The sequence below is a fragment of the Somniosus microcephalus genome, unplaced genomic scaffold (assembly GCF_052327205.1).
Source record: "Somniosus microcephalus isolate GS21.2 unplaced genomic scaffold, FLI_Smic_1.0 scaffold2, whole genome shotgun sequence".
NCBI lineage: Eukaryota > Metazoa > Chordata > Chondrichthyes > Squaliformes > Somniosidae > Somniosus > Somniosus microcephalus.
The window spans coordinates 3,066,452-3,082,364 of record NW_028225189.1 but is presented as its reverse complement, the minus strand read 5'-3'; positions in this window follow the sequence as shown (position 1 = coordinate 3,082,364).

Sequence of the window (15,913 nt, the reverse complement as noted above, 5' to 3'; positions counted from 1 at the left end):
ATAAAAAAATACTGTGGATGCTGGAAATCTGAAATAACAACAGAAAATGCTGGAAATACTCAGCAGGCCAGTGCAGCATCCGTGGAGAGAGAAACAGAGTTAATGTTTCAGGTCTGGGACCCTTCATTAGAACTGTGTGGTCTAACCAAGGTTCGATACAGGTTTAGCATAACTTCCCTACTTTTCAGTTCTATCCCTCAAGAAATAAACCCAAGTGTTTGGTTTGCTTTTTTATGGCCTTGCTAACCTCTGTCACAACTTTTAGTAATTTGTGTATTTGTACTCCGAGATCCCTTTGTTCCTCTACCCCACCCAGACTCACACTCTCCAAGTGATAAGTGACCTCCCCATTCTTCCTACCAAAATGTAATACCTCACGTTTATCTGTGTTGAACTTCATTTGCCAATTATATACCCATTCTGCAAGTTTATTAATGTCCTCCTGTAATTTGTTGCAGTCCTCATCAGTGTTGACTATTCCCCAAAGTTGGTGTCATCCGCAAATTTAGAAATGGTGTTTTTGATTCCAAAGTCTAAATCATTAATATAACTTGTGAACAACAGTGAACCCAGCACTGATCCCTGTGGAACACCACCACCCACCTTCTGCCACTGTCAACAGCGACCTTTTACCATTGATTTGTGAAATAAAGTCGATCAATCAGACGTCTCAATGTTTCCTGTTCCACGAGCTTGTTTCGGGGGTCTGGCTCAGCGACTATCCTGTAATCACACCAACAAGTCCCACTGGGCTGAACAATGGAGGAGAGGCGTTGGAGGAGGATGGTGTGATCAACCGTGGGGAAGCTCGCAGACAGGTCGAGAAGGATGAAGAGAGATAGTCCACTGGTTACAGCTGTGGAGGATGTAATTTGTGACTTTTGTTGAGGGCCGTTTCATAGAATCATAGAAACCTACAGCACGGAAGGAGGCCATTTCGGCCCATCGTGTCCGCGCCGGCCAACAAAGAGTGATCCAGCCTATTCCCACTTCCCAGCTCTTGGTCCGTAGCCCTGCAGGTTCCTGCATCCCAAGTGCACATCCAAGTACTTTTTAAATGTGGTTAGGGTTCCTGCCTCTACCACCCTTTCAGGCAGTGAGTTCCAGACCCCCACAACCCTCTGGGTGAAGACAATTCCCCTCAAATCCCCTCTAAACCTTCCCCCAATTACTTTAAATCTCTGCCCCCTGGTTTTTGACCCCTCTGCTAAGGAAAATAGGTCCTTTCTATCCACTTTATCTAGGCCCCTCATAAATTTATACATCTCAATAAGGTCTCCCCTCAGCCTCCTCTGTTCCAAGGAAAACAAACCCAGCCTATCCAGTCTTTCCTCAGAGCTAAGATTCTCTACTCCTGGCAACATCCTTGTAAATCTCCTCTGTACCCTCTCTAGTGCAATCACATCTTTCCTGTAATGTGGTGACCAGAACTGCACGCAGTACTCTAGCTGAGGCCTAACTAGTGTTTTATACAGTTCAAGCATAACCCCCCTGCTCTTGTATTCTATACCACGGCTAATAAAGGCAAGCATTCCGTAAGCCTTCTTAACCACCTTGTGCCTGGCCTGCTACCCTCAGAGATCTGTGGACATGCACTCCAAGGTCCTTTGCTTTTTGTGGTATAAATCAATGATTTTGACTTGAATGTAGGAAGTATGATTAACCTGATTGCATTTTTTGAGGAGGTAAGAAGGAGGGTCAATGAGGATAGTGCATTTGATGTAGTCGATCTGGATTTTAGCAAGGCTTTTCATAAGCTCCTACATGGCAGACTGGTCACGACAGTAAAAGCCCATGGGATCCAAGACAAAGTGACAAGTTGGATCCAAAATTGGCTCAGAGGCAGGAAACAAAGGGTAAAGGTCGAAGGGGGTGTTTCTGTGACTGGAAGGCTGTTTCCAGTGGGGTTCTGCAGGGCTCAGTACTGGGCCCTTTGCTTTTTGTGGTATAAATCAATGATTTGGACTTGAATGTAGGAAGTATGATTAAGAAGTTTGCAGATGATGCAAAAGTTGGCCGTGTGGTTGATAATGAAGAAGAAAGCTGCAGACTGCAGGAAGATATCAATGGACTGGTCAGGTGGGCAGAACAGTGGCAAATGGAATTCAATCTGGAGAAGTGTGAGGTGATGTATTTGGGGAGGGCTAACAAGGCAAGGGAATAGACTATAAATGGTAGGACACTGAGAAGTGCAGAGGATCAGAGGGACCTTGGAGTGCATGTCCACAGATCCCTGAAGGTAGCAGGACAGGTAGATAAGGTGGTTAAGACAGCACACGGGATACTTGCCTTTATTAGCCGAGGCATAGAATATAAGAGCAGGGAGGTTATGCTTCAACTATAAAACACTAGTTAGGCCACAGCTAGAACACTGCGTGCAGTTCTGGTCACCACATTACAGGAAGGATGTGATTGCACTAGAGGGGGTGCAGAGGAGATTTACGAGGATGTTGCCTCGTATGGGGAATTTTAGCTATGAGGAAAGATTGGATCGGTTGGGGTTGTTTTCTTTGGAACAGAGGAGGCTGAGGGGAGACTTAACTGAGGTGTATAAAATTATGAGGGGCCTAGATCGAGTGGATAGGAAGGATCTATTTCCCTTAGCAGGGAGGTCAATAACCAGGGGGCACAGATTTAAAGTAATTGGTCGGAGGTTTAGAGGGGATTTGAGGAGAATTTTTTTCACCCAGAGGGTGGTGGGGGTCTGGAACTCACTGCCTGAAAGGGTGGTAGAGGCAGAGACCCTCATCACATTAAAAAGTACTTAGATATGTACTTGAAGTGCCGTAACCTACAAGGCTACGGAGCAAGTGCTGGAAAGTGGGGTTAGGGAGGAGAGCTCTTTGTCGGCCGGCACGGACAAGATGGGCCGAATGGCCTCCTTCTGTGCTGTAAATTTCTATGATTCTATGATTCATTGATCATCCCATTCCCAAGCTGACTCTGTGTTAACACCTCGGATGAGCCGTCCCACGTAGGGTGACTCCCTCAACCTGTTCGATAGCAAAATACTGCAGATGCTGGAAATCCGAAATAACAACAGAAAATGCTGGAAAAACTCAGCAGGCCAGGCAACATCCATGGAGAGAAATTAGAGTCGATGTTTCGGGTCTAACCCTTTTTCAAAACTGGAAAGGAAATGAAATAGATCGAAAGGCAGGGCTGGGACAGAACAAAAGAAGTGAAGAGACATTAAGAGGGATTCAAAACCAGACGAGATGGTGATGGTGGAGACAAAAGACGGCTCAGATTAGGTGTGAAATGTTCTGGCAGAATGAGAGGCAGCTGCCATGTGGGAGAGAGAAAGGAAAGGAAAGGGGGGGAAGGGAGAAACCGCAAAGGGGTGGATAAAAAATATAATTAAACTGTAATAGGGGCCGAGGTTATGATCTGACATTGTTGAACTCGATATTGAGTCCGGAAGGCTACAAAGTGCCTAATCGGAAGATGAGGTGCTGTTCCTCGAGCTTACGTTGAGCTTCCGTGGAACAATGCAAGAGGCCAAGGACGGCGAGGTCCGAGTGGGAATGGAGCGGTGAATTAAAATGACAGGCGACCGGAAGCTCAGGGTCACCCTTACGGACTGAACGGAGGTGTTCCGCAAAGCGGTCACCCAATCTGCGTTTGGTCTCCCCAATGTAGAGGAGACCGCATCGTGAGCAGCGAATACAGTATACTAGATGGCAAGAAGTACAAGTAAATCGCTGTTTCACCTGGAAGGGGTGTTTGGGGCCCTGGACAGTGGGAAGGGGGGAGGTATAGGGGCAGGTGTTACATCTCCTGCGCTTACACGGGAAGGTGCCAGGGGAAGGGGAAGGGGTGCTGGGGGTGATAGAGTGGACTAGGGTGTCTCGGAGGGAGCGGTCCCTACGGAATGCTGAAAGGGGAGGGGAAGATGCGTTTGGTGGTGGGATCACTTTGGAGGTAGCAGAAATGGCGGAGGATGATCCGTTGAATGTGGAGGCTGGTGGGGTGAAAGGTGAGGACAAGGAGAACCCTATCGTGGTCCCTCAACCTATTCTCCCAGTTACAGAACCGGTTTGTGTCTCTCAGGAATGCCTGAGGCTCTGTTGTCTGGGCACCAACTCACTCGTGACCTCACATGTTGCAACAAGTCTGCTGCCTGAGCAGTTTGCAGTGTTATTAGGTCTGTGGGTCTCTTAGCAACCACCTCCCTTATCTAGGCAAAGGGCCCAACTCCTGACTTTGGGTGTTATCATTCCAAACTTCAGCATTCTCTGTCTTTTAGCTTCAATCTGTCTGTGTCCACCCAGTGACAACACTGAGCTCCTCCCTCCAACCACTGACACTCGCCCTCTTGCTGAGAAAGAAAAACTTGCATTTATATAGCGCCTTTCACAACCTCAGGATGTCCCAGAGCGCTTTACAGCCAATGAAGAACTTCTGAAGTGTAGTCACTGTTGTAATGTAGGAAACACGGCAGCCAATTGGTGCACAGCAAGCTCCCACAAACAGCAATGTGACAATGACCAGATAATCTATTTCAGTGATGTTGATTGAGGGATAAATATTGGCCCCAGGACACCGGGGAGAACTCCCCTGCTCTTCTTCAATGTAGTGCCATGGGAGCTTTTACATCCACCTGAAAGAGCAGACGGGGGCCTCGGTTTAACATCTCATCCGAAAGACGGCACCTCTGACAGCGCAGCACTCTCTCAGTACTGGAGTGTCAGCCTAGATTTTTATGCTCAAGTCTCTGGACTGGGACTTGAACCCACGACCTTCTGACTCAGAGGTGAGAGTGCTGCCCACTGAGCTAAAGTGCCTGGAGCTAAGCCAGCTGGGATACTTGACATAGGATTACATCGGATATACGGCACAGAAACAGGCCATTCGGCCCAACCAGTCCATGCCGGTGTTTATGCTCCACTCGAGCCTCCTCCCGTCTTTCCTCATCTAAATCTATCAGCATAACCCTCGATTCCCTTCTCCCTCATATGCCTGTCTAGCCTCCCCTTAAATGCATCGATACTATTCGCTTCAACCACTCCCTGTGGCAGCGAGTTCCACATTCTCACCACTCTCTGGGTAAAGAAGTTTCTTCTGAATTCCCTATTGGATTTCTTGGTGACTATCTTATATTGAGGCCTCTAGTTATGCTCTTCCCCACAAGTGGAAACATTCTCTCTGTATCCACTCTATCAACATTTTTCATAATTTTAAAGACCTCTATTAGGTCACCCCTCAGCCTTCTGTGTTCAAGAGAAAAGAGACCCAGCCTGTTCATCCTTTACTGATATGTACACCCTCGCATTTCTGGTATCATCCTTGTAAATCTTCTCTGCACCCTCTCCAGTGCCTCTATATCCTTTTTATAATATGGCGACCAGAACTGTACGCAGTACTCTAAGTGTGGTCTAACCAAGGTTCGATACAGGTTTAGCATAACTTCACTACTTTTCAATTCTATCCCTCTAGAAATAAACCCTAGTGTTTGGTTTGCTTTTTTTATGGCCTTGCTAACCTGTGTCGGAACTTTTGGTAATTTGTGTATTTGTACTCCGAGATCCCTTTGTTCCTCTACCCCACCTAGACTCGCACCCTCCAAGTGATAAGTGACCTCCCCATTCTTCCTACCAAAATGTAATACCTCACATTTATCTGTTCAGCCTTGGTCACTCTGCAAAAACTCTGAAATGTTTAATAATGAAATCAGGGAGTCAAAAAGCTGAGGTGAGGCAGTTTAAAAAGACAGTCCCTGACCAGAGATTGCTGGATGCTGACACTCGGCGCTCACGAGGATAGAATGTCCCATTCCCCAGGCACGGACATCCAGCACCTCGATCACAGCAACAATTCACAAAACGTTGGCAATGTAACTTGGAGCAGAGACGGTTAAGTGGAGCTGTGATCGAGGTGCTCAAAATTATGAGAGGTTTTGATCGAGCAAAGAAGGAGAAGCTGTTGTCACTGGCAGGAGGGTCGGTAACGAGAGGACACAGATTTCAGATCATTGGCAAAAGAATCGAGAAAGGAAATGAGGAGACTTTTTTTACACAGCGAATTGTGATGATCTGGAATGCACTGCCTGAATGGGAGGTGGAAGCAGATTCAATAGTAACTTTCAAAAGGGAATTGGATATATACTAAAAGCAGAAATTTGCAGGGCTGTGGGGAAAGAGCAGGGCAGTGGGACTAATTGCATCGCTCTTTCAGAGAGCTGGCACCAGCACGATGGGCCGAAAGGCATCCTACTGTGCTCTATGATTCTATAACATCAGCTTCTCTCTGCTCACTAGTACTGAGAGAACAGGGAATAATCTTTAAATCCAGCCCAGTTATTGGGGGCTCTTAACATTAACAAGCCCCAGTTGCCTGAATTAACATGGTTCAGTCCTGGATGTGATTAAAGGCATCGGAAACAGTGGAATCGACCCACCGCAGTCACACTGTGGACACTCTGGTGTGTCAGCGGGTGGGATACACCAGGGAATCCCTTTCCACACACTGAGGTTGACTCTAATGATCGGGAGTCCCAGGGTTTCGGATACCAGATAATCAAGCTCACAAAAACACAAATTGTCTCTCCAGCCTTTATTAAGAGCGCTGCATAACACAGATCGGGTGATAATTCCCTCAATCTGGAGAATAGAAGTACAGTGGATTGACGCGCAATCTTCTCGAGTCTGTTCCAACTGACAACGATTTAAGTGGCCTGTTCTTATACACAAGCTTGGTTACCGCTCAGGAAATGGGACTGTTTGGACCCGTCTGTTGGCCGCCTCCTGAACTCCTGCTAATTCAGGGAATTTAGTCCATCTGTGACCAGACTATAACCACAAGCCCGTCTGGTTATCACACCTATACGGTCCGTGAGGTTATCAGATTCACACCCAGACGTTGTGCCTTCACTTGTCTGGCACTTCATCCCATAACACGGGTACAGGGGCTCAGTAATGTTTCATTCATCAGAAAAAGACAAAGTACAACAACATACTGGGCAGCTTAACAGAATCTCATCATATTTATGGGGCCATAAATATAATAGTCACTGATAAATCCAGGAGGGAATTTAGGAGAAACTTCTTTACCCAGAGAGTGATGAGAATGGGGAACTCGCTCCCACAAGGAGTAGTTGAGACCAATGGTATAGATGTATTTAAGGAGAAGCCAGATAAACATAGGAGGATATGTCGGAGGAGGCTCGTGTGGAGCATAAACCCCGGCATGGACCAGTTGGGCTGAATGGCCTGTTTCTGTGCTGTACATTCAATGTAATAACATGAACAGTCCACCGGCGCGCTCGAGGCCTTCCGTGACTGGTGGGTACCGGAGGGACTGGCGTGCATCATCGCCACCGAAAATAGAATTTTAATTTAATTTAAGTTTCCTTTAAACTTTTTTTGTTATGTTGCAGGTTTTATTGGTTGAGATGGTTGACTTTTAATAGGCAATTGCCTGTGATAAGGAGAAAAACAAAAATAACATTAACAGTCAAATCAAGGGAATCATCAGCACAACAGATTGAAAGATTAAACAATAGTACAAGAATTTATAAAACATTCATCCATTCCACGTTCATGTCACCCCAGCTGTCTGCAGGGCCCTGCGCTACAGAACAGTCTGAACTCGCTGGTGTCTCAGCAGGTGATTGGAGCATTTAAAGCTCTTCCCACAGTCAGAACATGTAAACACTCTCTCATCAGTGTGAACAAGCTGGTGTCTCAGCAAGTTGGATGAATTAGAGAATCGCTTCCCACACACAGAGCAGGGAAATGGCCTCTCCCCGGTGTGAACTCGCTGGTGTCTGGTCAGAACCCCGGGGCTTTTAAAGCTCTCCCCACAGTCAGAACATTTAAATGGTTTCACATCAGTGTGAACAAGCTGGTGTCTGGTCAGAGCCCCGGAGCATTTAAAGCTCTTCCCACAGTCAGAACATTTAAATGGTTTCACATCATTGTGAACAAGATGGTGTCGCTTCAGGGCACTGGAGCTTTTGAAACTCTTTTCACACACAGAACATTTAAACACTCTCTCATCAGTGTGAACAAGCTGGTGTGTCAGCAGGGTAGATGAATCAGAGAATCCCTTCCCACACACAGAGCAGGGAAATGGCCTCTCCCCAGTGTGAACTCGCTGGTGTCTGGTCAGAACCTCGGAGCTTTTAAAACTCTTCCCACAGTCGGAACATGTAAACGGTTTCCCATCGGTGTGAACAAGCTGGTGATCCTTCAGATGCCCAGGGCATTTGAAGCTCTTCCCGCAGTCAGAACATGTAAACGGTCTCTCATCGGTGTGAACAAGCTGGTGTTGCTTCAGGACCCTGGAGTATTTGAAGCTCTTCCCGCAGTCAGAACATTTAAATGGTTTCTCATCAGAGTGAACAAGCTGGTGTGTCAGCAGGTGGGATGAATAAACAAATCCCTTCCCACACATGGAGCAGGTGAATGGACTGTCCCCAGTGTGATTGCGCCGATGAATTTCTGATGTAGACGGGGAACTGAATCTCTTCCCGCCGTCCCCACCTTTACCCGGTTTCTCCCCGGTGTGACGGTGCATGTGTCTCGCCAGGTCAGGCGATCGGCTGAAGGCGAGTCCACACACGGAACACGTGAGCAGTTTGTCAGTGCTGCAATCGCTGCTCTCTCCTTCCATGTGCAAAGGCCGATGATATTCAGGTCCTGATGAATCGAGCGACTCTGTCAAATCTTGTGATGTTTGGTTTGAGCTTCCTGTCTGTAAATGCTCCACTTCTAAAACCCAGTAAAAGGAGTGTAGAAAGGGGTAAGAGGGAGAATGTTGTCTCATGTCCCCCTTTCCCAGCCCAGGGACAGTGAAGCTGCATTTCAGGCCCCAGCTGCTGCACAGGTTGGTTGAAAGGATTAACAGTAATGGCGGCTGCAATCCCCACAAGCCCCCGCGCTCCAGAAAGCGCTCCGGCCGCCGCACTGAGTTGTGGCTGACCCCCCGCATGCACCCCATGGCCCCGCCCTCTCCTGCTCCACAGGCGCCCGGCCCACACCGCGCATGCTCAGCACACACCCTGGGCCCGTCAATCATCCTCCCCCGCGCCTGCGCGCTGGGCCCGAGCTCCAGGCTGCCGCACGGGGCTTTCTTTGTAAAGTCGGTGTTGGTGAAGAGCCACGATCAGTGAGGGAAACATAGAAGATAGGAGCAGGAGTAGGCCATTCGGCCCCTCGAGCCTGCTCCACCATTCAATGAGATCATGGCTGATCATCCAAATTCAGTACCCGGTCCCTGCCTTCTCCCCATATCCCTTGATCCCTTTAGCCTTAAGAAATATATCCAACTCCTTCTTGAATATATTTAATGAACTGTCCTCCACCGCCCTCTGTGGTAGAGAATTCCACAGGTTCACCACTCTCTGGGTGAAGAAATTCCTCCTCATCTCTGTCCTAAATGGCTTACCCCTTATCCTTAGACTGTGACCCCTGGTTCTGGAATCTACGGCCATCGGGAATGTCCTTCCCGCATCTAGTCTGTCTAGTCCTGTTAGAATTTTATAAGTTTCAATGAGTTCCCCTCTCATTCTTCTAAACTCCAGCGAGTACAAGCCCAATCGACCCAACCTCTCCTCATACGTCATTCCTGCCATCCCAAGTATCAGTCTGGTGAATCTTCGCTGCACTCCCTCCATGGCAAGAACATCCTTCCTCAGATAAGGTGACCAAAACTGCACACAGTACTCAAGGTGTGGTCTCACCAAGGCCCTGTACAACTGCAGCAAGACATCCTTGTTCCTGTACTCGAACCCTCTCGCTACGAAGGCCAACATACCATTTGCCTTCTTAACCGCCTGCTGCACCTGCATGCTTACCTTCAGCAACTGGTGCACAAGGACACCCAGGTCTCGTTGCACTTCCCCTTCTCCCAATCTATTACCATTCAGATAATAATCTGCCTTCCTGTTTTTGACACCAAAGTGGATAACCTCACATTTATCCACGTTATATTGCATCTGCCATGCTTCTGCCCAATCACCCAACTTGTCCAAATCATACTGGAGTTTCTCGGCATCCTCCTCACAGCACACACGCCCACCCAGCTTTGTCTCATCTGCAAACTTGGAGATATCACATCTAGTTCCCTCGTCTAGATCATTAATATATATTGTGAATAGCTGGGGTCCAAGGACCGATCCCTGCGGTACCCCACTAGTCACTGCCTGCCACTCGGAAAAAGAGCCATTTATTCCAACTCTGCTTTCTGTCTGCCAACCAGTTCTCTATCCAATTCAATACCTTGCCCCCAATCCCATGTGCCTTAATTTAGCATGCTAATCTCTTATGTGGGACCTTATCGAAAGCCTTCTGAAAGTCCAAATACACCACATCCACTGGTTCTCCCTGATCTATTTTAGCAGTTACATCCTCAAAAAATTCCAGTAGATTAGTCAAGCACGATTTACCTTTTGTAAATCTATGTTGACTTTGTCCAATCCTGTCACTGTTTTCCAAGTGCTCTATTACATCTTTTATAATGGATTCTAGCATTTTCCCCACTACCGATGTCAGGCTTACCGGTCTGTAATTCCCCGTTTTCTCTCTACCACCTTTTTTGAATAGTGGGGTAACATTAGCTACCCTCCAATCCATGGGTACTGTTCCAGAGTCTATCGAATGTTGGAAGATGATCAGCAATGCATCTACTATTTCTAGGGCCACTTCCCTGGTGATTGTAATTTTCTTGAGTTCCTCCCTCCCTTCCATTTCCTGATTTACAGTTATTTCTGGGATGTTACTTGAATCCTCTATAGTGAAGACCGATGCAAAATACCTGTTCAATTCAACTGCCATCTCCTTATTTTCCATTATTAATTCCCCAGACTCACTTTCTATAGGACCAATGCTCACTTTGTTAACGCTTTTCTTTTTTAAATATCTATAGGAACTCTTACTATCAGTTTTTATATTTCTAGCTAGCTTTCTCTGGTACTCTCATTTTTCTCTCATTAATCTTATAGTCATTCTTTGCTGTTTTTTATATTCTGTCCAATCTTCTGACCTGCCAGCCATCTTTGCACAATTATATGCTTTTTCTTTAAGTTTGATACTATCTTTAACTTTTTTAGTTAACCACGGATGGTGGGTCCTCCCCTTGGAATTTTTCTTTCTCGTTGGAATGTATCTATTCTGTGTATTCTGAAATATCCCCTTAAATGTCTGCCACTGCAACTCTATTGACCTCTCCCTTAACCTAATTTGCCTGTTCACTTTAGCTAGCTCTGCTTTCATGCCCTCATAATTGCCCTTATTTAAGTTTAAAATACTAGTCTTGGACCCACTCGTCTCTCCCTCAAACTGAATGTAAAATTCAATCATATTATGATCGCTGCTACCTACAGGCGCCTTCACTATGAGGTCATTAATTAATCCTATCTCATTGCACAATACCAGGTCTAGTATAGCCTGCTCTCTGGTTGGCTCCAGAACGTGCTGTTCTAAGAAACTATCCCAAAAAGATTCTATGAACTCCTCATCTAGGCTACCTTTGCCCATCTGATTTTTCCAGTCTATATGTAGATTAAAATCCCCCATGATTATTGCCATACCTTTCTGACAAGCTCCCATTATTTCTTCCTTTATACTCCATCCTACCGTGTGGTTACTGTCAGGGGGCCTGTACACCACTCCCACAAGTGACTTCTTGCCTTTATCATTTCTCATCTTAACACGCAGGTGCAGCAAGCAATTAGGAAAGCAAATGGTACGTTAGTCTTTATTACAAAAGGATTGGAGTATAAGAGTAAAGTCTTACCGCAATTATATAGGGCCTTGGTGAGACCACACCTGGAGTATTGTGTACAGTTTTGGTCTCCTTACCTAAGGAACGATATACTTGCCTTAGAGGGAGAGCAACAAAGGTTCACCAGACTGATTCCTGGGATGGGGGGATTGTCCTATGAGGAGAGATTGAGTAGACTGGGCCTATATTCCCATGAATTTTGAAAAATGAGAAGTGATCTCATTGAAACACCTAAAATTCTTACAAGGTTTGACAGGGTAGATGCTGAGAGACTGTTTCCCCTGGCTGGGGAGTCTAGAACCAGGGGTCACAGTCTCAGAATAAGGGGTCGGCCATTTAGGACTGAGATGAGGAGAAATTTCTTCACTCAGAGGGTGGTGAATCTTTGGAATTCTCTGCCCCAGAGGGCTGTGGAGGCTCAGTCATTGAGTATAATCAAGGCTGAGATCGATAGATTTTTGGACTCATGGGGAATCAAGGGATATGGGGATCGGGTGGGAAGGTGGAGATGAGGTAGAAGATCAGCCATGATCTTATTGAATGGCGGAGCAGGCTCGAAGGGCCGAATGGCCTGCTCCTGCTCCTATTTCTTATGTTCTTAAGAAAGCTATTTGCTATAGCCTGCTGCCCCACGACAAATACACAGAGGATTTCAGTTACGTGGAGAGACTGGAGAAGCTGGGATTGTTCTCCTTGGAGTAGAGAAGGTGCAGCAGAGATTTAATAGAGATGTTCAAAACAGGAAGGGTTTTGATAGAGTAAATAGGAGCATGGGAACAGGAGGAGGCCATTCAGCCCCTCCAGCCTGTTCCGCCATTCAATGAGATCATGGCCGATCTGTGTCTTAACTCCACCCACCTGCCTTGGCTCCATATCCCTTTGCTCCCTTGTCTAGCAAAAATCTATCGCTCTGGGATTTAAAATGATTAATTGAGCTGGCATCGACTGCTTCCTGTGGGAGAGGGTTCCACACTTCTACCACCCTTTGTGTGAAGAAGTGTTTCCCAACTTCTCTCCTGAATGGCCTGGCTCTGATTTTAAGGTGATGTCCCCTTGTCCTCGACTGCCCCACTGGCGGAAAAAGTTTCTCTCTATCTACTCTACCAATTCCTTTCAAAATCCTAAAATCCTCAATCACTCCTTAACCTTCTAGATTCCAGGGAACACAAGCCTAGTTTATGTAATCTCTCCCTCATAATCTAACCCTTGGAGCCCGGGTAACATTCTGGTCAATCTGTGCTGCACTCCTTCCAAGGCCAGTATATCCTTTCTGAGGTGCGGTGCCCAGAACTGTACACAGTGCTCCAGGGAGTTCCTGGGAGTTAATGTGCGTAGGTCCCTGAAGGTGGCGGGACATATTGAGAGAGTGGTTAACAAAGCATATGGGATCTTGGGCTTCATAAATAGAGGTATTGAGTACAAAAGTAGAGAAGTTATGCTGAACCTTTATAAAGCGCTGGTTAGGCCACAACTGGAGTATTGCATCCAGTTCTGGTCACCACACTTTAGGAAGGATGTGAGGGCCCTTGAGAGGGTGCAGAGGAGATTTACCAGAATGGTTCTGGGGATGGGGGATCTTAGCTACAAGGACAGGTTGGAGAAGCTGGATTTGTTTTTATTAGAGCAAAGGAAGTTGAGGGGTGATTTGATAGAGGTGTACAAGATTATGACGGGTTTGGATAGGCTAGACGGGGAAAGGCTGTTCCCACTAGTTGATGGTACAAGGACTAGGGGACACAGATTTAAGGTTTTGGGCAAGAGATACAGGTTGGACGCGAGGAAAAATATTTTTATGCAGCGAGTGGTGAGGACCTGGAACTCGCTGCCGACGGAAGTGGTGGAAGCGGAGACACTCAGTGTTTTCAAGGGGAGTCTGGATAGGCACTTGAGGGAAATAAACTTGCAGGGCTACGGGGATAGAGCGGGGGAATGGGACTGACTGGATTGCTCTACAGAGAGCTGGCACGGACTGGATGGGCCGAATGGCCTCCTTCTGTGCCGTTATGACTCTCTGGGGTCTAACCAGGGCTTTGTATAGCTGTAGCTTATAAGGAGAAACTGTTTCCAGTGGCAGGAGGGTCGGTAACCAGAGGACACAGATATAAGGTCATTGACAAAAGAACCAGAAGCGAGGTGAGGAGAATTTTATTGACGCAGCGAGTTGTTGTGACCTGGAATGCGCTGCCTGAAAGGGCGGTGGAAGCAGAGTCAATAATAACGTTCACTGGGGAATTGGATAAATACTTGAAGGGGAAACATTTTCAGGGCTATGGGGACAGAGCAGGGGAGTGGGACTAAATGGAGAGCTCTTTCAAAGAGCCGGCACAGGCACAATGGGCTGAATGGCCTCCTTCTGTGCTGTCTGATTCTAGGAGCCACTCCTAGAGTGGAGTGGTGCCCGCAGGGATCGCTTGGCAGGAAATTGGGAGGAGGTGGTTCACACGCAGACAGCACCTGATTTCGAGACGCTGTCCTTTTAAAATTGGCCCTCCACAGGCAAGGAGGGACTCGGTCCCTTTAATGAAAATCACATTGAAAAGGAGAGTCCCTGTCCCTTTAAGAGCCCTCCGCCCACCACTCCCACCTTTTTCTTAAAGTCTTTGAAATTCATAATAAAAGTTCATGCAGAAAAAATCTGTGTGTCTGACTGTATTTTTGTGAGTATCTGTGTGTCTGTCTGACTGTATGTGTGTGTGTGTCTGTGTAGTGGGGAAAGAGTTAAACTGACATCGCTGGCAGTTTCACTGACTAGTGTAATAAAGACCATTCTTTGCAGTAGTAAGCTTTTTCTAAGTTGCTGAATTGGCAGTGGAGATAACATAGCTGGACATGGAACCATAAGAGTCCTAAGAGGATGTAAGTTCTGTTCTGGCAGGAAAGTAAAACAATGAGTTGGAAGTAAAAGAGGCCTCGAGAGGCAGGAAAGGAGGACAGAGAGAGGCAGGAAAGGAGGACAGAGAGAGGCAGGAAAGGAGGACAGAGAGAGGCAGGAAAGGAGGACATAGAGAGGCAGGAAAGGAGGACAATGAGTCAGAAGTACAATGAGACCCATCTGGCATAAACAAAGGTCATAGGTGAAACAAAAGCTTGGGGATAACGGCCAATAATAAAGGCGGTACTTTAATGTAACGCGGCATAGGCAACCAATCAGTGAAGATGCATGCGGGCCAAGGTCCAATCAGGTGGCAGGAATGAATTTTGACGTGTGTTGTAATGTATAAAAATGTCGTGTTTGCTGTACCAATTTGGAAAGGTCTGGCTAAGACAGAGCAGACTGTTTCCCCACCGGTGCAATAAAGACAACTTGACTATCGATCTAAAACCTTGTGTCGAGGGTTGGTTTAAAATACTCCACAACAGCTGAATCCAGTGCGCTCAGCCGTTTCTTGATATCACGTGGAGTGAATCGAATTGGCTAAAGACTGGCTTCTGTGATGGTGGGGACTGCAGGAGGAGGCCGACATGGATCATCCACTCGGCACTTCTGGCTGAAGATGGTTGCAAACGCTTCAGCCTTGTCTTTTGCACTCACGTGCTGGGCTCTCAGCATCCACCCTGTTAAGCCCCCTCAGAATCTTGCATGTTTCAATAAGATCACCTCTCATTCTTCGAAACTCCAATGAGTATAGGCCCAACCTGCTCAACCTTTCCTCATAAGACAACCCCTTCATCCCAGGAATCAACCTAGGATGCAGGCCATCAGGTCCAGGGGACTTGTCAGCCTGTAGTCCCATTAGTTTCCCTAGTACTTTTTCTCTAGTGATAGTGATTGTTTTAAGTTCCTCCCTCCCTTTTGCCCCTTGATTTTCCACTATTATTGGGATGCTTTTAGTGTCTTGTCCCATGAAGGCAGATACAAAATATTTGTTCAACGTCTCTGCCATTTCCTTGTTTCCCATTATTAATTCCCTAGTCTCACCCTCTAAGGGACCAACGTTTACTTTAGCTACTCTCTTCCTTTTTATATACTTGTAGAAGCTCTTACTGTCTGTTTTTATATTTCTTGCCAGTTTACTCTCATAATTCATCTTCTCGCTATTATTTTTTAGTCATCCTTTCCAAGTTTTTTTAAAATCTCCCAATCTTCTGGCCTACCACTAATCTTCACAACATTGTATGCCTTTTCCTTCAATTTGATAACCTCCTTAACTTCCTTAGTTCATCCTTCTCATTGGAATATATCTTT